The sequence below is a fragment of the Vicugna pacos genome, chromosome 9 (assembly GCF_048564905.1).
Source record: "Vicugna pacos chromosome 9, VicPac4, whole genome shotgun sequence".
In the NCBI taxonomy this organism is placed as follows: domain Eukaryota; kingdom Metazoa; phylum Chordata; class Mammalia; order Artiodactyla; family Camelidae; genus Vicugna; species Vicugna pacos.
This window is the reverse complement of record NC_132995.1, coordinates 37,375,987-37,401,071: the sequence shown is the minus strand read 5'-3', so window position 1 is coordinate 37,401,071 and position 25,085 is coordinate 37,375,987.

The following is a 25,085-nucleotide window of genomic DNA, read 5'->3' as shown; positions in this document are numbered from 1 at the left end:
CTGTTTTCTCATATAATATATTGAAGTATTTGTCACTTAAGGCCCATGGACTGCCGCTTACCCAGATGCATGCTGCGTATTTCAGAACAGGCATATATGTGTCTGTAAGTGTGTGTATGTATGTACACGCATACTTTTTTTAAGAGCAAAATATTAGTTCACAGAACATTCTTGGGGAATTAACAACCTTGAACACAATCTTGTGACATATCACTTAAGACTGATGCCTTAAATTTTTCCTCTAGTATAACACTAGTTATCAATCGCTAAAAACAACCCCCCCAAAAAACCCTAAAAGTTAGTAGCTTACAACAACCAACACTTATTATCTCACACAGTTTATGAGAGTCAGAATCTAGGAGTGGCTTAGCCGAGTGGTTCTGGTCTAGAGTCTCTCCTGAAGTTGCAGCTAAGCTGTTGGCGTGGCCAGACTGCAGTCAGCTCAGGGCTTAATGGAGGATGAGGAATTACCTGCCAGGCTCATCCAGGAGGTTGTTGCCATGGCTCAGTTCCTCACTGCCTTCTGGCCAGTGACCTCTGGTTCCTTGCCAAGTGAGACTCCCCACCCCTCCATAGGAAGCCCGTGTGTCCTCACGACAGGGCAACTGGCTCTGCACGGAGTGAGGGATGGGAGAGAGCTGGCTAGCAAGAAAAAGTCCAAGACAGAACCGGTCTTTTATAACCTAATCTGGAGGCACGTACAGTCACCTCCACTGTGTGCTCTTGGTCACATAGACCAACACTGGTAAAATGTAGGAACAAAGTCTACAAGGTGTGCACCCTGGGAGCTCTGAAGGCTGGAGACCACACGTGTCAGGTACGTACATTTCCACGGCAAAATAAAAATGTCACAGCTGATAGCAAATAGTCCATAGGAAGAAAGTCTGTCTCTAAACTGCCAAGGTGTTCAGTGACTTAGAAAGTTCCACTCTCCACACGTCAGATCTAGACAATTAACTTAGCGCCGTAGCTGAAATGTGTGATAATACATAATGTTAACTGTGGGACAAGCTCTTCTGACCCAAAAAGATCTAAGTGTTCCAGAGGCTATCTTTGAAACACTTCATAAAATGCGGTCCATCTCTTTGATCAATTTGATCAGCAGAGAATATTTTTACATAATTCTGGCAGTAAGAAGACTTAGCTGTCGGGTCAGCTCCACCCGCAGTTCAGTGAAAAAATGCTTTAGGTTTCAGAGAATGCAAAACTTGATTACAATGGTTCACACACCTCAAGGGAAGGGAGGTGGCTGTTGGTCTGGGTTCAAATTGTGCTTGTCTCCATCCATTTCTCCCCAGTGCTTATATTTTCAGGATGTCCAGCCCATCTGTTCCAGCTGCAGGTATCATTTCCAGCTGCACGGCTGGCATTAGGGAGGCAGGACAGTGCCAGCTACTACTTCTGATTTTATTAGGAAGTAAAATCTTTCCAAAAACAGCAGATTTCCAATTCTACCTTCTTTGCCAAGATTAACAAAAAAACAAGTCATAGTAATAGCTTAGACACATACAGCACTTATTATATGCTAGGCACCATTCTAAACATGTCTTATGTGATAACTCATTAAAACATCTACCTCCCTGTAACCAGAGGAGGGAACACCCTGGTTACCTCGATTCCACAGGGGAGGGAACTGAGGGGCAGTGACTTTTGTCCAAAGTCACATGGCTCGTGAGTAGCTAAGACGGGCCATAAACTCAAGAGTTTGCTTCCAGAATGCACACTGTTAACCATAATACTAGAGAAGTATGTCAACCCCTCTGGCTGTAGAGAGGGTGGGGCTGTGTCTATTAAGCTTTTCCAGCCTTTGAAGTGGAAGCAGCAGGGGCTAAAAGGGCTAGGGGATGGAAGGTAGGTCTGCCAACCAGCACTGTCTGTCTGCCATCGTATATTACCAGTCACGTGTCTATTAACTGTGTTTAAAAGGTTAGTTTTTTTTTTTTCTCATGTATAAGTTGGTGGGAAAATGCATCCTTTAACTCATTTTAGGTCATTCAGTATTAGTCATTTTTAGGTCAACAAGGAGCTGCAAACTCTTTTTGTTCATTGTAATAACATATAATTTTTTCTAAGGTGCTGTTTTGGAGACAGTATGAATGATAAGTGAGAAATGACTATAATACCTTAATTACTTGGCAGATTAAAATGCGTGCACTTCTCACTGCATCGGCTTTTACATTCTAAGCTCAGTAAGAGTTGCTTTGGAAGTGGCCTTGCAGTTTCCCTGTGTGCTGCCCCTTCTCTCTAGTGTCAGGCAGTTAGCATCCCCCGGAAGGAACTGGACTAGTGAACCTTGAGCGACTTTTCCCTTCCAAGAGGATTTTGTCATATGTGCCAGAAGCAGGCCAAGTACTTTCTTGCTGAGCTCTCGTGGTAACCATTGGAGTGGATGGCCGCCCTGCTTTCCAGATTGAGCACAGTGTCATCCCTGCCCATTAAGGACACATAATGACGCATCTCAGTATCTTCCAAATATTGATTGAAGGGCTTTTGATGTTACTATTAATTACAAGAGCAAGAGAGAAACTATGGGAAGATGTATTAACAAGAACCGAGTTATTGGGACCTGCATAGATGTTCACTGACCCATATCATTAATGTTAAGAGTCGAGCCCTGACACTGAGCCCTGACCCCATCATTAGAGCTGAGTTGTGATTACTCAACAGGAGATGCACAGAACTCAAAAAAGGTGAAACGTGACAGCCTTGCCATTTATTCCACTCATGCGCGTGTACTGTGGCATACAGGCAAATGCACAGTGGCCTTAAGAACATTTGGTGAGCTCCAGTTTTGTAGGGAATATATTTTACATCTTTTTGCAATGCAATATTTCCAATTCTTATCTGGACCTCACAGAATTGAGGAGTTTACTAAATATTTGCTGGCCAGTGGATTGAGAATGGGATTAAACAAGTGCAAAGTTCTTTGGGTATCGAGCCTATCAAAAAGTTACTGAGTACCTCCTTTCCCAAGCCTCAGGTGCACAGGATGCAATAAGAGGTAACCTCTGTTCCAGAGTAGAGAGCAGCGACTAACAGGGGAGACAGACACAGTTGGTACTGTCTGAAATGTGTCATGTGAGAGAAATCCCTCAAGCAGACTGAACGCTAGCAGCAAACACATCATGGGTGCTATTATCTGCCATTGAACCCTCAGTTCCAAACATAAAGGTGGCTCTCAGTAAATATTGGTTGAATGCAAATGTAAATAAATGAATGAAAATGGGGAGTGAAGAGCATATTACTGAAGCACAGACTAGGAGCATTTATTTTAATATCTGGGGCAGTCAGAGAGGCATTTAAGAGAAGAGTGATGGCTATCATGCCCTGATAGACAAGACAGAGTTACACACTGGAGCAGCATGGGAAAAGCAGCCAAGCCTGAGAGGAGGCGCATACCAAGGCGCTCAGAGGAGGGAGCCCCTTCTGGTTCAAGAAACTGGTTCCAGGGGTAGTGGGTGTAGTTCAGTGGCAGAGTGCATACTTAGCATGTAGGAAGTCCTGGGTTCAATCCCCAGTACCTCCGTTTAAAAAAAAAAAAAAAGAAATTGGTTCCATTCCTGGAATTAGTATTTCTACCTTAGCCTGAAAATAAGAGAATAGTTATTCCCACTATATATAAGCAGAGAAAATAATTCATAAATAATGACCTACATTAACTATTAGCAGGGGGGTTTGTCTTTAGATGAGGTATAAATAGATACATATATATCATTTTCTAATCAGATAGTAAATATTTTCTACTTTTCCTTTGGTTAATCTTCATCAGATTCACACAGACCATAGCCTCTCAGGATGAGGGAAAGGTTGGATCATTATGGATGGTATGGTTGGGTGTGTTTTAAATTGCCAGTGACTATTTAAAACATTCAATGTCAACACATATTTTTTTTAGTCCGTTGCATACTTAGAAAATCACTTTAATCCTGTTGGATATATTGCCCAATGAATATTTGATTATTTCCATAAAACAATACCTATTATAATCTTTATCAAAAATAAGTCTTAGACAGCAATAAAAGTATCACACAAAAGAACTAAATCGCCAACAATGCCTATTAGATTTCCACGAGACTGGGAGGACTGGACTATAACAAGATAAATGACAATAGGTTTAGGAAGGCAAAGAAATCTTAGTTTTGCAGTGGATGTGAAGGGGTTGAGGATAGCATTGCAAAGCCAATTAATGGTAACCTATTATAATAACTTATACCACAGAGAAGCGTAAAGGGCTAAAGGAAGTCATAAAGAGTAAGGCACAAGTGATCTCTGAGGGACTCAGGGAAGCCTTCATAGGAGACAGGGTATTGAAATTATGTGGAAAAGTACAATGTCAAGAGGAAGAGAAAGGGTAAGACATTGTCAACTAAACACTATCACAAATGCATAGGATAAAAGCAGAGAAACACAAATATTCAGGAAGAGGTAGTAATAAGGTTTGGGTGGACTGCAGGGTGTTTCAGAGCAGGCAGTAGAAGAGAGGCCACAAGAATTTGCAACATGCATCCACCTGTGATGGTTTAAGCACGGCAATCCTTACAAGCAGAAGTTTAACAAGGTTTGTTTTAGTCCTCAACGCCTCTCAGTATCGCCCAGGTCTTCTTGTTCTTAAAGTCTAGAAAGACATGATGTGTTCGTTTTTACAAGTTTAAAGCAATCATGCGTGCGTTAATTCTCGAGGAGAGATGGTAAAGCAGCTTGGTCTATGCCTCAGAGTCACCTTCCATAGCCTGACCACAGACATGGAATATGCTGGCCACTGGAATCAGCAGCACACCTATTACTGTGCTCCAAGAAGAGTACTGCATGGTAACACTGAAAACAAATTGCAAACCGGCTAGGACTTTTGATACAAACCTCTAAGCGCGAATATGTTACCAATAACTTCCTAGGTAAAAAGAACCGCCTGTAATAACTTAATCTGCACAAGACTTCCGCACAGACATATAATAAGATGGGTCCTGGCAGAATGCTGTGTTTATTTAGCTGTGGCCTTATAAAGAAACAGTCATTTGCATATTTCTCTCAATTAAGTATTATCCTGACACACTTAATTAAAACTATAAAGGGCACTGACAATATTTCTTTCTTCTAATGAAAGAGGAGACATGTTATACAGTTGAGACTGTTTCCGTAGTTAATTTTCCTGATTTTTCACTGCTCAAACTGTGCTCCTTCTATCAATGTTGTCAATTAGGATGAAAAGAAGGAAAATTAAAGTCGCTCTTGAAAATGCACTTGTGTTTGTAGAATCTGTGTACATTCAGAAAGTTGTGATTTGCATATTTCCTGTTTAATGAAGCCCAGGAAAAAGTGAACACGAGAGAAGCTAGGGTAGTTTCACACTCTGCCAGCATCTTCTTGGTCATTATTGGGAATTCATGTCCGAAGACATGGTCTCTTCTTCAAAATGTTACTTTTCTCAGAAAAACACTGTGCAGATTTTTAAAAAATTTCTACTGTGCATATTTAAATACATTTATGGGCGTCTATTAAGTGGCATGTTGGGATAAGCAAGGTGTAACCAAATGTACTGCAGGTGGATTTTGCAACCTTCAGTTTGAATCACAACCCCTCCATGAGATTTATGAAAGGTTTCTATAAGTCACAGCTGTGTCATCACTAAAATGGAAATAATGGCATATATTCCATGGACTGTAATGTCAAGTGGAGAATGTCAACCACTGAAGGTACATGTAGCACTCTGTAAACTGGTACACAACAAACAGCATAATAGCTTTCTGAAATTGTAATCTCCTTAAATCAAGATGAAGACAAAATAATGACTCGGGCCTCCTAAGCAGCTCACACGTCTAGTGAGAAAGACAAATATGTAAACCACCGTAATTCAAGTAGAGGGAAATGTGTAATACAGTAGAGAAATAAAGCACGTACATAAATATGACAAACCTGTCTACGGCTCATTTCGCTTCTGTGACTGGACCTCTTTGGAGTAAGACCACTGGAGATCAAGACCAGAGGAAGTAAAATTTCATTCCCCAGGAAGAAATCAGGAAACTTTTTCATTTGAACCCAGGATTAAAGAAAGGAAAAAATGGGATTTTAATATTTTCAGGAAAGTAAATTTGTATTTCAGTCACCCAACTATATCAGCAGCAAGTTTCTGCATGGCCACTTCTGGTTTTGTGTCAGCTCCGTTTTGCACGGCCGTGAATAGTTAACTGAGAAGCATTTTCAGTGAGCTCCAGGGAGAAAGAAAGAGGGGTGTTCTCTTTCTCTCTTACTCTCTTTTTCACTCTCACCCCAAATCTCTGCCTCCTTCTCTGTTCTCTGACACGCACAAAGGTACGTACACCAATTTTTTTTAAGTATAAATTCTCTATTTTAGAAGAGCAAAATGGGACAATTATTGACTTACTCATGAGTTTAATGCATTTTTTAAAGCAGCAGACTGAGTGCCACATTTCCAGCTAATCAATACCTGGAGGGGATTTATTTTAGTTGCTCAGCACTCATTCCCTTTTCTCCTTACTGGGCAGATCTGGGTACAACTGACAGGCTTCCTTAAACTGAACTGAACTTTGGACTACTGACCGATGTGGTTCCTTCCAAGTAAGATTACGCGATGCTATCTATCACCTTTGGCCCATGATTGTGTGTGTAATGACAGCATGGCATGTGGTCAGATGTTTCAAATGGACAGTCCTGACTGGGACTAGCAATGGTCTCTGACTAAGGCACTGGACAAGAAAACAGTACCCCTAGTCCATAATCTGAGGGCTAAAGCTGACATAAGAAATCTCATGCAAGAAGACAAGGAACAACATGCACGAATGCAAAGGTGGGTGATAATGCAATTCACAGAATCAAGAACATGCTCCGTGGCTGAAACTGAACCTCCTAAGAACCAAAGTCAACACTTGAAACAAAACTGATGGACAGGTATGATGAGGATACTGAAACATCTGTAGCTTTCAACTGCATGAAGAATTGCCATCAGAAGTCAGCTGGACCATGTCTGTTTTTTGCAGCACCTTGTCTGCTGCGAGGAACAGACAAGCTGCAGCTGAAACAGCTGGAGTTTTCAAGCAAACTTACGATGGTTTTCACCCACACTGAGGCCAAGTTGCTCCAGACATGGGAAGAGGGGCAGCCTCTGCAAAACCCCTCACATTTGTTCTTATCTCCTTACCTTGAAGCATTTTGTCTCCATTCCAGTTGAAGGTACTACAGAGTCAAGAGAAACAGTCTAATATGATAGCAGAGACTGGAGTGTGACATAGATTGGGCTCAGGATACTGTCATCAGCAGCGGCGGCACGATGGTCACTGACCCATTACTACGAGACAGGTATCATGCAAAGCGCTTTAAAGAAATCACTTACGTAGCGCTCCCAGAGAGCTCATGAAGGAGAGTCCACTACCCGTCTCATTTCATGCACAAGCAAACTCAGGCTTTGAAACATCTTCCTACAGTCAGACAGCTAACATTTTATTGAAAGAGTCAGAATCCAGAGCAGAGTCTATATCCCACGTGCTATTTAGTTAGCTATTTGGTTGGTTGTTAATTCCGAGAGTTTGACCTGGACGTGTATAAAGCTTCTGATATGACAGGCCTTTTGAACTACCTCATATTCCATAATCCAGCCTCCAATTTTATAAGGTTCCCCCTGCGCCTTTGGCTTTGCTGGCCCCTGAGGTTCCCATACCATGCACCAAGTTATTCTGGAGCATGATAGGGCCACACAAGGGTTCTGCAGGACTTTTTTTTTTTTTTTTTTTTACAATTTTAAGCAATACTTGGCATTTGTTAGACTTTCCCCTAAACTATAAATCCTAGGTGGTTCATGGTTTAAACATTAGATTATTCTATATTGCTTTCTTTTTTCTTTCACTGCCCTGAAGGATGAGGGAAACCCCCAAGGGGAGTGCCAAGGGACTGGGCCCTGGAGGAAAAGATGGAAAGGTTTCCCAGCAGAGGAGAGGTCATGTGACATAGACATTTTGATGGCATCTTACTGCAAAAGTGCCATGAAAATCAACAGCAAATGAGAATGGTGGTTAATTCCAAGGCCAGAAAAATTGTGCAGCACACATCAAATTAGTCACTGTGATTAGTTAAGGGTGAAACTATAATGTTATATTTTCTTTCAATTTATACATATTTTAAAAAAATGTTTGAACCTAACTATGCAATCATATGAATTGTTAAGATATTTCTTTTAGCACTGTGAAAAGATTTCTGAGACAAGCACACTGAAACTGAGAAAGGTTGGCAGCTGGTGAAGGTCCCTCATTCTGGGTTTCCTGAGGTGGATGAGTGCCAGCTAGAGCTTTGGGCCCCATGTGTCAAGTTATATCCATGCAGCATTGCCATTACTTCATTACTTGTAGACTTGGATATAAATCCACAGTCATGAAGGGCCACCAGAGGTCATAGGACACAGCTCAGTGATGTGGACTCCATTCCCTGTTGGGTAAACCTTGGCAAGTGGTAAGGTTGGGATAGGGCCATACAGGTAAATCCCTGCTTCTTTCTCATCACCCTGACTGTTCTGGTTTTGAACCTTATCAATACAGTGTTTGAACAGTAATATGTCCCCTAGTCTTACTTTCTAGATGACTCAGGCTAACACAGTATCACTGTCCACTGCAACCAATGAAAGAACCATTTCTTGTTGGTGGAGAGAGCAGATAATTAGGTTTATTTTTTTAGAGGAGGTACTGGTGATTGAGCCCAGGACCTCGTGCATGCTAAGCATGCACTCTACTACTTGAGCTATACCCTCCCCCCTAAAAGAACCATTTCTTGAATTAACTGAATAGCCATTAGATTATAGTTTCTCAAAATAACTGAGATCAGAAAAAAAAGTTTGCATGTTTCCTGAACTGCTTTGGGAAAAGATTCAAAAAATGCAATATTTTATCGGTCCTTGGAATCTCTCCTAAAACATCCACACTCTCATTGACACATCAATAAATTTAAATGACATCATGTACTTTATTTACCTTTTAAGATATCTTCATTTTAGCTTTTTGAATATCTTAACAATATAGTCATTCTCTGGCTATTTGTTTTAAAATTAGTGCATTAAAAGTAATCAAATGGATCAAGTTTCAAGTAACTTTAGTTTTCTGATTTTAAAGGAATCTTTTAGTTTTGCCAGTGTTAGAAATGTCCGACTGAATTGAAAAGGAGAACACGTAAGACTTGTTCAACTATCCTTTCACACTGGGAACCAATGGAGGCACTGTAAGTATATTATTGCATTGATCCTCAAGATTGTCTTATGGAGTAGGTGCTATTTTATGAAGGGCAGCACTGAGGTCAGAGCTTGTAAGTTGCACAATGCTTCAAAAGGAGGCAATGAGAAATTTTTGTTTCACACCCTGGCTTATCTGAATATTTCAAGACAGGGTTATAAATCGAGCACTTTTGGAGTTATCAAAAGGTTGCAAACTTGAATTCTTCATAATCTGCTTACACAATGCTTTCTAATAATGAGCTCCAAATGATAAATTAGCTCATTCATTATATGGGAATTCGGTCTGCCACACAGGGCAAAAAAGATACAGATGCACTGTCCTTATTCACTGCTCCTATTGAGTTTCTCCACACGGAGCATTCCCACTGACTTCTGAAGCAGAGAACAGAGAGAGCATTAAAAGGCCACCATCTGATCTTGCTTACCCCCTGTTGTGCTAATCTGAACTCCCTTGAAGCTCCTGTGAATTCAATATGAGCTCAAAGTTGAGTTCAAATTCTCCAAGTGAAAGAAGACGCTGAGAATTCAAATCCCAGTCAATGGTTCTTTCTGTACATCTTCCCAGTGGAGTTCATCTGCTTAAAAGTTTCAAGTCAATGGTTTTGAGCTTGAACTCTTCAATCGTCAGTCAACATGTTGTGTTTTTTTTTTTTTTTTCTTCAATCTAAACACACTTCTAACCTGATGTGCTACTGCAACATCATTTACCCTCAGGTCTTTCAGAAACCGGTTTGGTGAATGATCCTGATTTAAAAATCATGACTACTAACAACCCCTGGCATTTTACTCTTTACATTCTAGCTTTCACGAGGATTCAGACATTTTGATCACCCAACAGACAATAAAAGTTCTCATTACAGATATCAACTGGATTCTCAGTCTTCTGTATGCCAATCTACCGTGCTCTGCGTCACCAAAGCCATTAACCGGTGTTTAAAGTTCTTTCTTTTCAATTGTCAAATCTGGTAAAAATGGAATTTTTGCTGGATGACGTTCAGTAAACTGACACATTCTTTTTGGCCATCAGGTCAGTCCCACTGACCACCTTTAATAATGGCTGTAAGCTCTTTGTCACCATTCCTCTTTCAGACTAATTTTTTCCTAACTGTGAATATTGCTTTCTTCTGCTTTTGGATTCTGGATATGATGACACTAAGACGAAACAGATTAATTTATTCTATGCTTAGCACATTGATGCATGGTAGCTATAGAAGTGTCTTGCGTGAAGTACAGGTGTCATTATTATCTTGCCTACTATGGTTCCTGTCACTTGCTTCTTTTTTTCCCTCAGATGCAGACATTGTTTAGGGCTTAACCAGCAAGAGCATGAAATATTTTTCAGCACCTAACTGCCTAAGAGGAAAAAAAAAGACTATATTTAAAACAAAATAACAACCTCCTCTCCCCACCTCTACCTTGCAGAACTGCACTGACAAAAATGACCTACAACTTTTAGAAGAAGAGAATGTTATTGAAATGACCACCATATGAGTTGCGCTCTTTCAAACGTATGTTGGCTCAGAAGTGGGTCAACTTGACTGTCCAGCCATTGTGGAAGCCAGGGGTGTTGGACTGGATGTTTGTACTCCCCTGAAATTTATATGTTGAAGCCCTAACCCCCAATGTGATGCTATTTGGAGATGCAGACTTTAGGAGATAATTATATTTAGATCAGATCATAAAGGTGGGGCCCCTAGGATGATATTAGTGTCCTTATAAAAAGAGAAAGAGATTGGAGTTTTCTCTGTGCCAAATGAGAACATGGTAAGAGGTTCTTCGTCAGAATCCGACAAGGCTGGCACCCTGATCTCAGACTTCCAGGCTCCAGACCTGAGAGAAACAGATTTGTTGTGTCAAGCACTTAGTCGAAGACATTTTGTTATGGCAGCGCATGCTGACTAAAACATAAGGGCTTGAGGGTAAGAAAGCACAGCGTGCGCTCATGCCGACCTAGCACATTAACTCATGTTAATCACGTGCTACTATTCCAAGGACTTGTGGAGCCTCCTGTGTCTTCGGGGTCAGGTGCATAATTCTCCAAAATCAGAGACATTAAGAATACGAGTTCTAGACGGGACCACCAGACTTGAATCCTGCCTCTTCCACAGTCTAGATCTGTAAAAGGGGGTAAGTTAATTTTTTTGATCCTCAATTTACTCATCTATGTAACAGTGATAAAAACAATTTATAGGGTTGTCTTGAGTATTACATGAGATGATACATTTAAAATCATTAGTCCATTGCCTGCAAAATAGTTTGCATTCAGTGCTAATTCTGTGAATCAGTTTTATTTATATCTGCTTTTCTCTGTTTTTTTCTCTTGCTCTATTTTCCTTCTTTTCTGTGAATCTAACATACAGAATAGCTCAGGGGAAAACTACTGTTTGTTAAGTTTATCAGGTTTCACACAGAAAATCCTATTAGGAAGATTTTGTGTGCAGATCACCCCACAGGCTATCAACCTATATGCCCCACCTATATATCACTGCCTTAGTTATATCATAAAACATGGTCCAGCAAGTTGGATTCATGATGCTAGAGCAACATGGCAAAAAGCATTATGTCCTAGCCACAAGGTATTGCCTTTGATCATTTTCTTTAGGAGTTGGGACCGGGAGTTAGAACTTCACAGCTGCCTCCCCTATGCAAGCATCAATCCTGTTGGATGACAACTATAACCATTGAAGATTTTCAACACACTTGAGTACAGTAGTGAGGAGAAGTTAACACAGTCTGCTCCCAGTATTTTTTGCCAAACTTAAAGAAATCCATGTTGAGAAATAAGAACTATGGGGTAGAGCCTTGATGTTTTAAAAAGGGCGCCATGGAGAAAAATAATGGTTCAGGAGGAGGAAATAGTAACAAAGGAAAAAAAACCCAAAACTTAGAGAAAAAAAAAAAACACATGATAAACAGGGCTAAGCACAGACTAAGATGGCCATTATCCAAACAGCCGTGTCAATCCATGCCGTGTCAATCCATCAATCACTGGCTCTCCTGGGACAAGATTAGTCCCAGGCAAAATATTTATTTGTGAGAGAGACAAAGACTCTGTGTATAAGTGCTAGGAAAGAGACAGAAAGGGGTCAAAAAAAAAAAAAAAGAAAAAGAGAGACAGCTTTCCTCTGGTGCTATCCATAGAAACTCAAAAAGCTTAATTGCTCCAGGTCCTGTATTGGCTTCATATCTATGAAATCATTTTTAAGAAGATGGGAAAAGCTAGATAGCACCTACGAGCTATGTTAAAAATTAGCATCTTTAAAAAATAAATAAGCCATGGGGAGGTAACATACAGCGTGGTGATTGCAGTTAATAATACTGTATTGTATAATTGAAAGTTGTTAAGAGTAGATCTTAAAAAGTTCTTACCATAAGAAAAAAACTAACTACATGTGGTGATGGATGTTAACTAGACTTGTGGTGATCATTTTGCAATATATACAAATAGCCGATCATGATGTTGTTCACCTGAGACTAACATTATATGTCAGTTATATCTCAAATGAATAAATAAGCAAACAAATGGGCATGGACTGAAATCTAATACTTCCATTAAATAAAATTACTTTTGCTTAAATGCTAAAAAACAAAAATGAAAATCAACAAGTTCTATGCTAACTTCAATTATTTTTCCTACTTGCCTCAGATTGATTTATCTTCTTTCTGTCTCCATTCATCAAATATGTTTTAGTTACTACCATCAGATAAACATGGAGGCAGAAAGATGAGTAAAGGCATTATTTTATAACTCAAGTCACCAAAGATGATCTTATGAGGAAGGCAGACTTGTGATGGTTGAGAATAATTTGAGGAATAAACAGGATGCTATGGGATCATGGAGCAAAGACACCCTCTCCTGGGTACATGTTGGTGACATGACCACACAAATTTAATCTTCCCAAGACAGTTTTTTTCCCTGCAGTTCACTTGGTTCTGGTTTGATCACATGAGTTTGGCCAACATGCACAGTCTTAGTAATCATTTCAGGGATGAGTAAATACTAAAACAGACGTTAGTACTTTAGCACTTTGTAACTGACTGTATATCGATTTTAATGTGTCAATTTCTGGTGTACGGCACAATGTCCCTGTCATGCATATATATACATGTATTTGTTTTCATCTTTTTTCATTAAGGGTTATTACAAGATATTGAACATAGTTCCCTCTGCTATATAGAAGAAACTTTTTTTTAAATCAATTTTTATATACAGTGTCTAACATTTGTAAATCTCAAACTCCCAAATTTATTCCTTCTCACCCCCTTTCCCTGGTAACCGTAAGATTGTTTACTATGTCTAAGAGTCTATTTCTGTTTTGTAGATGAGTTCATAATGTCTTTTGTTTTCATTCTTTTTTTTTAGATTCCACATATGAGTGATACCATATGGTATTTTTCTTTCTCTTTCTGGCTTACTTCACTTAGAATGATGTTCTCCAGGTCCATCCATGTTGCTGCAAATGGCATTATATTATTTGTTTTCATGGTTAAGTATTCCATTGTATAAATATACCACAACTTCTTTCTCCAGTCATCTGTTGATGGACATTTAGGCTGTTTCCATGTCTTGGTTATTGTAAATAGTGCTGCTATGAACACTGAGGTGCATGTATCTTTTTGAATTAGAGTTTCCTCTAAATATATGCCCAGGAGTGGGCTTGTTTGATCATATGGTAAGTCTATTTTTAGTTTTTTGAGGAATCTCCATACTGTTTTCCATAGTGGCTGCAACAAACTACATTCCCATCAGCAGTGTAGGAACGTTCCCATTTCTCCACACCATCTCCAGCATTTATGTGAACTTTTGAATGACGGCCATTCTGACTGGTGTGAGGTCATACCTCACTGTAGTTTTGATTTGCATTTCTCTGATAATTAGCGATATTGAGCTTTTTTTTTCCATGTGCCTATAGGCCATTTGTATGTCTTCATTGGAGAATTGCTTGTTTAGGTCTTCTGCCCATTTTTGGATTGGGTTGTTTGTTTTTTCTTATTAAGTTGTATGACCTGTTTTTATATTCTGGAAATTAAGCCCTTGTCAGTCACGTCATTTGCAAATATTTTCTCCCAATCTGTAGGTTGTCTTTTTGTTTTGCTTATGGTTTCTTGCTGTGCAAAAGCTTATGAATTTAATTAAGTCCCATTCGTTTACTTTTGCTCTTACTTCTATTGCCTGGCTAGACTGCCCTAGGAGAACATTGCTAAGATTTATGTCAGTGTTTTCTTCTAGGAGATTTATCATGTCTTATATTTGAGTTTATTTTTGTGTATGGAGTGAGAGAGTGCTCTGACTTCACTGATTTACATGCTGCTGTTCAGCTTTCCCAGCACCACTTGCTGAAGAGATACTTTAGCGCTTTTAATACATAGATGTATGAGGAGAGAGGTACATATTTCCTCCACTCAGAATGTTAAGTAGGTAAGTACTAAAGTTGGGACTCACAATGGCTATCTTCATGAAATACATAGGTTTTCTTTTCGAGTGTGAAAATGAGGGCAACGTGGATGTACGCAGAGGAGGAAGAGACAGAAGCAGGGTAAAGAGAAAGAAGTTTGTACCTACCAAATCTAATTTCATATAAACTCCTAATTGCTTGTACATTGTATTTTTGTACACTGAGCTAAGCGTCAGATACTTTGAATCACAGGAGTTCTGGCTGATACAACATTGGGACATTATCATTAACTGAATTCCAGATTTATTTGGATTCAGTTATCCACTAGTGTCACTTTCCATTCCAGGATCCAATCCAGAATACCATATTGCATTTACTAAGCTTTTAAAGAACACTATAAAATAGGTCAAAAGTATTCAGAGGCAAGATATCATAGTCAAATTACTATTATTAACCCTGCCCTTATCCAAGCTCTCAGGTTCCTTTTAATCACAACAATATGAGATTTCAGTGCCAAAGTCTTTGATGTTCTTGGTCAAAGTTATACACAAATATATATAATTTCAAATAAAATCAAACAATTATTCTAAATTGCTAGTTATTTGTTAACACTCTGTTAGTATTAACAATTAAAATCTGTTCATTAGAAATATATTTCTTTGAACAGTTAACATCACATTACCAGGCATGAAATAATGTGAAAAACCACTTCTGCAAACATTATTTCCGATAGAACTCCATAACTCAGATCTTAACATAGGATTGGATTTAAATTTGTAGCCATTAAGGCATGTCTTCATTTTATGAGGATTTTAATTTAATATTTGTCAGTGAGGAAACTGATTTGCATTTTAATGGGAAAACTCACTCTGCAAACTTTTGAAACATTTCACCTAGAGGTTGACAGCAAAGTCAAAAGTAAGTTCATAACTTAAAAATAAACTCAGTTAAATCACAAAAATGAGAATTATTTTCTTCAAATTAGATACTCTGTTGGGAATTACATTTTCTAAGTATGGTAGAGGACTTATTTTCCATTGAAATAAAGATGTATACTATACTCATATTTGAAATGTATCATAGAGCTCTCTTAAAGAAGTTGTGGTATATTTACACAATGGAATAGTACTTGGCCATAAAAAATAATAAAATAATGCCATTTGCAGCAACATAGATGGCTTTGGAGATTGTCATACTATGTGAAGTAAGCCAGAAAGACAAATACCGTATGATATCACTCATATGTAGAATCTTGAAAAAAAAAATACAAATGAACTTATTTACAAAAAAGAAACAGACTCACATAGAAAACAAACTTATGGTTACCAGAGGGGAAGGGAGTGGGAAGGGATGAATTGGGAGTTCAAGATTTGCAGATACTGACTGGTATATATAAAATAGATAAACAAGTTTATACTGTATAGCACATGGAACTATATTCAATATCTTGTAGATTACAGTGCAAAAGAATATGAAAACAAATATATGTATATTCATGTATAACCAAATCACTATACTGTACACCAGAAATTAATATTGTAAACTGACTATACCACAATAAAAAAGTAAAAAACAAAAGTAAGTAAATAAAATAAAATATAGATCTCTAGCAGAACTGTAAATATTAAGAACTGATTTTTGTCTTTAAAAAAACTTTGTCCTACACCATTATTTATATCTTGGTTTTCTCATGCATCTTTTTCATTAAGAGTCCAAGAGAATCCCTGATGTGTTAAGTATGCATTTATATAGAACAATTTTTTTTCTCTGTATAGTGACATAAATTTCAGCAAACTCAAGAAACATAACAAAGGTAGGTACAAGTAAGCCAAATATAAAGCCGTGGACCAGTTTCCTAAAAATCTATACCACTGGGAAACACTGGGTTTTAAAATGTTACTATTAGCAGAAAACTAGTTATCAGTTTAAACATAGACCTCCCAAAATTATTTTAAATATCTAAAGCAACATGTTTCTCAAAGCACCTTGGGTATTTGGATAAGTTATTCCTCTTTTCTGAGCATCAATTTCCCCTTAATGTCTTTACCTTAACTCCATCATTGAAGATTACTCAGAATAACAGGTGTAAAGCGCCAAGCAAGGTTCCCAGCAAGCATTTAATTAACGGGAGTCACGTTCATTCCCATTATCAGCTGTCGCGTCTGTATTACTTACTAGGTCAACTGCGCGTAGTGTATCAGGTTCAGATGGTGTAAAAGACTTGATACTTCAAGTTCAATCTAGGTGTGATAATTTAGGTTCTTTCTATTTGTTAGAGTGGCACTTTTCCAGTAATATTTTATTATAGCATTTCCCTCTTTAATACAGGATCTAATTTAGGGCCATGCTTCCGATGTAGCTGGCCCATGTCTTTAGCCTTTATTTAATCTGAAACTGACTCTCAGCCCTAATTAACTTCATTTTCATAACAGAGACATTTTGAAGAAATACAGACCTGTTACCTTGTAGATTATTCCTCAGTTTGAGGTTTTGTGCTTCTGCGGACGAGAGTCAAGTTGTGCATTCCTGGTTAGACTGCGGCGCACTTGAAGCAGAATCTTTTTCATGCATCACACACATCCAGAGGGACACGGAATTGACCATCCCTCATGGTGATGCCCATGACCTCCTAACTAAGGTCTTACCCAGGTTCTCCACTCTATACCACATTTCCCTCTCCACACGGTAAGCAATTTGTGTGGGGTCTTTTTGAGACTCTCACTACCCATGACATTTCCCAGGAACAGTTTCAACTACCAGAACTATGAAATGGTAGTTTTTCCATCTCCAGTAATTACTTCACCTTAAGATGCCATGTCTCCATTGGGGGATATTTTCTCTCTTCTCCTTTTTTTTCATGTACATAGTTATTTATTTATCATTATTGATTGTCAAAGGGAAATCACACATTCTCCTGTTATGTAAAGGGCAATCATCCAGCTCAGTCTTTATCAAAGTAAAGAAGTTGCCTAGGTTTGGCTGTAGAAACTCTTCAAGTTGACTCTCATACCTTTCAGTCATGCCCCTGTCCTATGCGGGCTTGCTTTCATCCTCGTGGCAGAACTAGCTGTTCCAGCCTCACTTTGCACTTTTGCACTTTCTTTGTCCTAGGCCTGGAATCAGTACCAGAAGGGGTCAGAAAACCTAGAGGAGTTACCAAGGGATACTTTGAATCCAAGATCTGAATGCCAGGTAAGCTCATTACTACTAGAATTGATACTTCCAGGCCCTTTCAGTGAACAGAGCTGGAAGAAATAAGCAGATGCAGAGAAGCATACCTCCACCCATTCGTAACATGAAAGCAAACACACACACACACACCCATAGGTTCACGAATACTTCCTTCCTCAGTAAGAGCCCTAGCTTCCAGCCACAGCAGCACTGTACATTTCATTTGCCAAACTACTCTACACCTGAAGGGGAGTTTCAGAATTCCTATCCCCACAACATTCCAAAGATAAGATCAGGCACATTTTAAAAAGTTAAGGTCTTATTTTCAATTATTTCTTTGCAATAGACAGAATTTTTTTCCTTCATCCTTTTCGACTTATTTTCCCCTCCATTCTTTCATAAGCAAAAGACTGATATATAGATATATAGAGACATACATTTGTGCACCCTGCTTTCTTAATTTAGTAAAAAACTTTGGAAATCTCTTCGTGTTAATTCATAGATATTCATTTTTCAAAGCAACATTGTACTTCATGGTGTATATGCCAAATAGGTTGTTCAACAAAATCTCTCAGGTTTGGGCATTTAAATGTGAAAATAAAGCTGGGCTGGGCTAACAAGATAACTCAAAAATTTAAGTATCGGAATACTGATCTGAGTTCTGCTGGACTAACTTGTAAATCTAAGTTAATTAGTGTTGGTTTGCTGTTCATGTTTTTTTGCTAGCCAGCTGGACTTTCAAAGAGATGTATCTGGCTTTGGAGTGTTGGTTTGCTGCCTCCCTGCATCCACTTTTGTGATAACGATGCTGCTAAAGCTGTTCCATGCCTATTGGCCGAATACCCCAAGCTTGTACTTTACCCTATAAAACCTCATGCGCACGTCTTGGAGGTGCTCAGAGCTTCGGAGCAGAAGCCCCTTTGAGCCTGCCGGCATAATAAATCTGAGTACTCCAACCCTCCGAGTGGTGCTTGTATCTTGGCTGGCCTGTCGTTTCCATAACATTTCTGGAGACCCCAGTAAGATACAACCACGCTGGCCCCTTGAGCCGCTGGACTGGTGGCTCTGGCCGACCAGGGGACAGGACTCCAGCAGCGAACGAGGTGGCGCCGCCCGACGGTATTCCAGGGTCTCCTTCATGACGGCAACTCGGCCCCCCCGGGTGGCTGGGCTACATCCAGAGCCAGACTCCGTGGAGGGACGGACAGACTCACCAGGTGGCCGTCCGGACAACATAGGAACCCCCGGGAGGAATCAGGTCCTGTCCTGTTGGACAGAAAAGGAGACAGATCCCCTCCTACAGGCTCTCTGTCTGATGGTATTTCAGACGGGGAAATCGGGTCAGGGATCAGGTCCTGTCCCAGTGGACAGAAGAGGAGGCGGATCCCCTCCTACAGGAAACAGGATATTGGGATTGGTGGGAGGACTGTTGTTAACCTGTGTGTGTGTGTGTGTGTGAGTGAATGAGCGGCCTGTGAAGCATGCGATCAGGCTCGAGTTTGTAGCTGCATGGCATTCTGCTACGGAGTTCAAGTGAGTCCCAACCTGCAGTTCCATGGTGACCTCATATGGCTCAGGGCGGTATCGGTCCCTCAGGGTCCCAATCGGAGTCAGCGGCTTATACTGACCCGCCAAAGCTAAGAGGCACCTTCGTCCCCGTGAGGGGAGCGGCCAGGTGGACGCAACGAAAACCCTCCCTTGTCTTGTCTGCGATACCAGCACAGGGTGGCTACACTGGGAGGGAAAAGGACATAGACAGCCAATGAGTCAACACCCCTGTGCCCTCAGATGCTAGGATGCTATTTCTTTGAGAAAGTCTCCTACCTGATTCTGTCACAGAACACCCGAGACTTACTGTTCCCCTACTGAACTGACCCAAGTAGTGCCCCTTTTGCTTAGCCCCAGACCCCCAGGACTCAAGTTTAGAAGACAAATTCCTTCAAGACTGGGCTCACCCGGCCTCGGAGGTCCCTTTTCCAGTCCACTTGTTTTACCATCCACCATCAGTCCCAGGCCCTTGGTACGTTAGTTCAGGATATAGAGAGGATTTAATGAAGAAAGTCCCTGGAACTGCTTGAGGCCTTGAGCTCCAGAAACATCAGTGGTGACTGGAACCCAGACTCCCTGACCAAATTAGCCTTCAAACAACTCATAGACCCAGCAAAAGAGCAGTCTCTCTGGGAACTCCGGTGTTTTGAGGAGTGAAGAAGGAAAAGGTGTAAAGGCTACCTTCCCAAACATCTAAAGCAACAGATCTGTTATCCTTAAACATCTAAAAAGAATCGGAGGCTCTAAGTTGAAGCCCACCACTCTAGACTGCATGATTAAGAATTTCAAAAAGGGGTTCTCAGGAGACTATGGAATTCGAACGACCCCTGGCAGGCTCTGCACTTTGTGTGAGCTTGAATGGCCAGCCTTTGGAGTCAGGTGGCCCTCAGGAGGAACTCTGGACCTAGCAACAGTGCGAGCAGTCTATCAAATAATCACTGGAACCCCAGGCCACCCAGATCAATTCCCTTACATTGACTCCTGGCTGAATATCGCCCAGACTCTACCTCCCATGGATTTGGTTCTGCTCAAATGGACCTGGACAATGTAAGATATTAGCAGCTCAGCTGGTCCAGGCCAAAAAGACAGACAGAAAAAACCTATTTTCCAGGAAGACGCAGAAGACGAGATATGCCTTCCCTCTCCATATGCCCCCGGGGCACAGACACCTCCAGTCGCACTAGAGACACCACCACCCTCTGTGTCACCACCTCCCCAACCTGAGGACCCAGAGGCAGAGCCCAGCCCCCAGCCTGAGCCGGTAGGAAGGAGACTCCGTTCAGCACAAGCCGTGAAGCCAGCACCACCAGCCCTCCAAATGCCGCTGCGGGAGACACAGGCCGCAGCAAGTTGGGGAAAACGGGACTGTTCAGCCCGGGCACCCCATACTCTACTACCAACCCTTTAGCACCACAGATCTTCTCAATTGGCGCCATCATACTCCTTCCTACTCCGAAAAGCCGCAGGCTATGAGTGACCTCCTAGAGTCTATCTTCCATTCTCACCGGCCCACCTGGGAAGATGTCCGCCAGCTGCTGCTGACTCTTTTCAATACGGAGGGGAGGAGAAGCAGTCTCACTGAAGCACGAAAATGGCTGCAGGGCCGAGCCCCTGGGGACACAATGGATGTTGAGGGGTGGGCCATGACACATGCCCCTGACACCAGACCAGATTGGGAGTTTAACACCCAAGAAGGAAGAGAAGCACTGTGTGAGTACCGGGAGGCCATCCTACAATGGCTAAGAGAGGGAGCCAAGAAGCCAACTAACATGTCTAAAATGACCACGGTGACCCAGAGGCCAGATGGAACCCCCACTGACTTCTATGAGAGACTATGTGAAGCATTCCTAGTCTACACTCCTTTTGATCCTGAGGCCGAAGAAAACCAGCGGATGGTCAACGCTGCCTTCGTAGCCCAATCATACCCAGATATACGCCGGAAACTCCAAAAACTGGATGGAGTCACAGGGATGAACGCTACACAGCTGCTGGAAGTAGCAAACAAAGTTTTTGTACGCCGAGAACAGGAAGCCCAACAAGAGGCAGACCAGCGAATGAAGCAGAAAGCCACACTCCTTGCAGCAGCCCTGGGGAAAGCAAGCTTCAGCCAGAATCCTGCACCACCCTGGAAGAGGGGACCCCAACCATGGATGCCCCTGGGCCGAGACCAGTGCGCATACTGCCAGGAGACAGGACACTGGAAGACTGCGTGCCCAAACAGAAAGGATGGAAAAAGAGCACCCCCCAAAAGGCCTACTTATCAGCTGGAGCCACCAGCCAGTAATCACATCGGACTGGCTGGGGTCGACTCAGAACAGGAGAAACCGGGCTCCCTGCCCCTGGGCCCCCGGGAGCCCAAGGTCAAGATCTTTATAGGGGGCCAACCAATGACTTTTATGGTAGACACAGGAGCAGAGTATTCTGTGGTGACCCAACCTGTAGCCCCCCTGACCAAGAAAAAGGTGACTATTATTAGGGGCTACTGGGGATTCAACTGTCCGCCATTTCTGCCAACCACGATCCTGTCAAGTAGGGGGCCATCTAGTGACACATGAATTTTTATATTTGCCTGAATGCCCGATAACATCGCTTGGAAGAGACCTTCTATCTAAATTGGGGGCACAAATTACCTTCATCCCTGGGAAATAGGCACATCTGACCCTACAGGGAGAGTCTATGATTCTAGCCATCTCAGTTGCCCGAGAAGAAGAGTGGCATCTGTATGAGAGCAGAGAACTCTAGGAAAATCCTAGCAAACTCCTGGAAGAGTTCCCATTAGTCTGGGCTGAAAATGGACCGCCAGGCTTGGCACATAATCAGGCACCACTGGTGACTGACCTCAAACCTGGAGCCAGCCTGGTCAGACAGAAACAATAGCCCATGCCTCGAGAGGCCCACTTAGGAATCCAGAAGCATATACAGCGCCTCCAACAAGAGGGAATCCTAACTGAGTGCAGATCTCCTTGGTACACACCATTGCTCCCAGTGAAGAAAGCAGAAGGAACAGACTATAGACCAGTGCAGGACTTACAAAAAGTGAATGAAGTAGTCATTACAATACATCCAGCAGTGCCAAATCCATACACTCTTCTGGGCTTCATTCCGGCAGATGCCAAATGGTTTACATGCCTAGACCTTAAAGACGCTTTCTTCTGTCTTCAACTCTCACCTGTGAACCAGCCCATATTTGCATTTGAATGGGAGGATCCCCATACAGGAGCAAAAACTCAACTGACATGGACACGTCTCCCCCAAGGCTTTAAAAACTTGCCCACCTTGTTCGGAGAGGCACTAGCTGCAGACCTTGTAAAATTCCCCGGGGAGACATTGAACTGTACTCTGCTCCAGTATGTGGATGACTTGCTGTTAGCCAGCCGCAGTGAAGAGGACTGTTGGACAGGAACTCGAGCCCTCCTAGGGTTACTCCAAACAACTGGGTACAAGGTCTCATGGAAAAAGGCCCAGATTTGCAAAAAGACAGTCAAATACCTGGGATTTATTATCTCAGAGGGACACCGAGCCCTAGGACCAGAACGAAAACAAGTTATTTGCACCATACCCAGACTGGAAATAAAAAGAAAACTGCGAGAGTTCCTGGGCGCAGCTGGGTTTTGCCGGATCTGGATCCCTGGTTTTCAAGAATAGCCAAGCCCCTCTACAAAGCAACTGCTGGATCAGGAAAGGAAACCCCCAAATGGGAAACTGAACAAGAAAATGCCTTTAGGCAATTAAAGGAACTGCTCACCCAAGCCCCAGCACTAGGCTTACCAGATGTAATACGAGAGTTTAACCTGTTTGTACATGAAAGAGACCAAACTGCTCTTGGAGTCCTAACTCAGAATGTGGGGCCATGGCAGCGCCCTGTGGCCTATTTATCTGAAAGACTGGGCCCTGTAGCATCAAGATGGCCACCCTGTTTGTGAGCCCTCGCTGCCACAGCCCTCCTGGTCAACAAGGCAGATAAACTCACACTGAGACAGACTTTAAAGGTAAAAGTGCCCCATTCTGTGGTGGCCCTGATGAATAGCCCAGGTTACAAATAGGTAACTAACACAAGGATGACCCACACCAGGGGCTTCTGTGTGGGAATCCAAGAGTCCGTCTAGAGACTGTACGAACCTTACACCCAGCCACATATTTGCCTTAGGAGGAATGGCAGCCTGACCACAACTGTGAAAAAATCATCGAAGAGATGTACGGGAGTAGGCCTGATCTAACCAAGCCCCTGCAAAACCCAGACCTGGAACTTTTCACAGACGGCAGCAGTTACATGCAAGATGGACAACGGCGAGCAGGTTACGCTGTAACAACAACCTGAGAGGAAATAAAGGCAGAGTCCCTTCCCCCAGGATGGTCTGCTCAGCGAGCAGAGATCTGGGCACTGGTCAAGGCACTAAGGGAAGGGAAAAGAAAATGAGTCAATATATACACTGATTCCAAATATGGATTTGCAAACTTGCATGTACATGGAGCCATCTATAAGGAGAGAGGACTTTTGACTGCTGGGGGAAAGGAAATCAAAAACAAAGAAGAAATTTTACAGTTACTGGAGGCAGTATGGGATCCAAAGGAAGTGGCCATTATTCACTGTAAGGGACACCAAAAATGAAATGACCCTATGAGCCAGGGGAACAGGCTGGCTGATCAAAAGGCAAGAGAGGCAGCCGCCTGGGAACACTCAGTAATTAAAGTTATGGCAGCGCCAGCTCCCCACTGCCCCAGAATATAGCCACGATGAAAACAAGTGGGCACAGGCTGAACAAGGAAAGAAAGGAAAGGACGGATGGTGGATCATGACGGATGGAAGGGTTTTCATCCCAGAACGACTAGCTTATCGTATAGTCCAACAACAACACGAGGCCACACATATGGGCAAAACGGCTTTGGAGGCCCTCTTAAAGCGATATTTCCTAATTTCTCGTCTCCCTACTCTGTGCGCATCAGCTTCCCAACGCTGCTTGCTCTGTGCACAAAACAATCCAAAACAAGGGCTCACTGGGCCAATGGGAATACAACGATGCGGACTGGCTCCCTTCGAAGATTTAGAAGTGGACTTTACTGAACTTGTGCCCAGTAAGGGATATAAGGGCCTGCTGGTTTTCGTCTGCACCTTCTCAGGGTGGGTAGAAGCCTACCCCACCAGGACAGAGAAAGCAAGGGAAGTGACAAAGGCTCTCCTCAGGGATGTTATCTCTCGATTTGGAATGCCTACCTCCATCAGGTCTGCCAATGGGCCCGCCTTCATGGCAGAAATTGTACAGCAAGTGGCAAAGGCACTGAGCACCCGCTGGAACCTGCACACAGCATACCGGCCTCAAAGTTCAGGGAGGGTAGAACAAATGAACAGAACTCTAAAACAAATGATAGCTAGAATCAGCCAAGAAACCCAGCTCCCCTGGGTGGACATTCTACCCCTGGCTCTGTTGCGAATAAGATGCACCCCAAGATTTAATACTGGGTACTCTCCCTTTGAAATCCTCTATGGGCGACCACCACCTTTAGTCAGGATGGGAAATCTCACCCCAGAAATAGGAAATTTAGGGCTCCACCAACAACTGCTGGGACTAGGACAAGTACTACGAAAAGCTTGGGGTTGGGTAATAGAACCCCCATTTCGTTAGGGGTCCAAGTGCATCCCCATAAACCAGGTGACCAAGTATGGGTGAAGGACTGGAAAAAAGAACCTCTCAAACCAACATGGAAGGGGCCATATTTAGTGGTATTAACTACCTCTACAGCTGTTA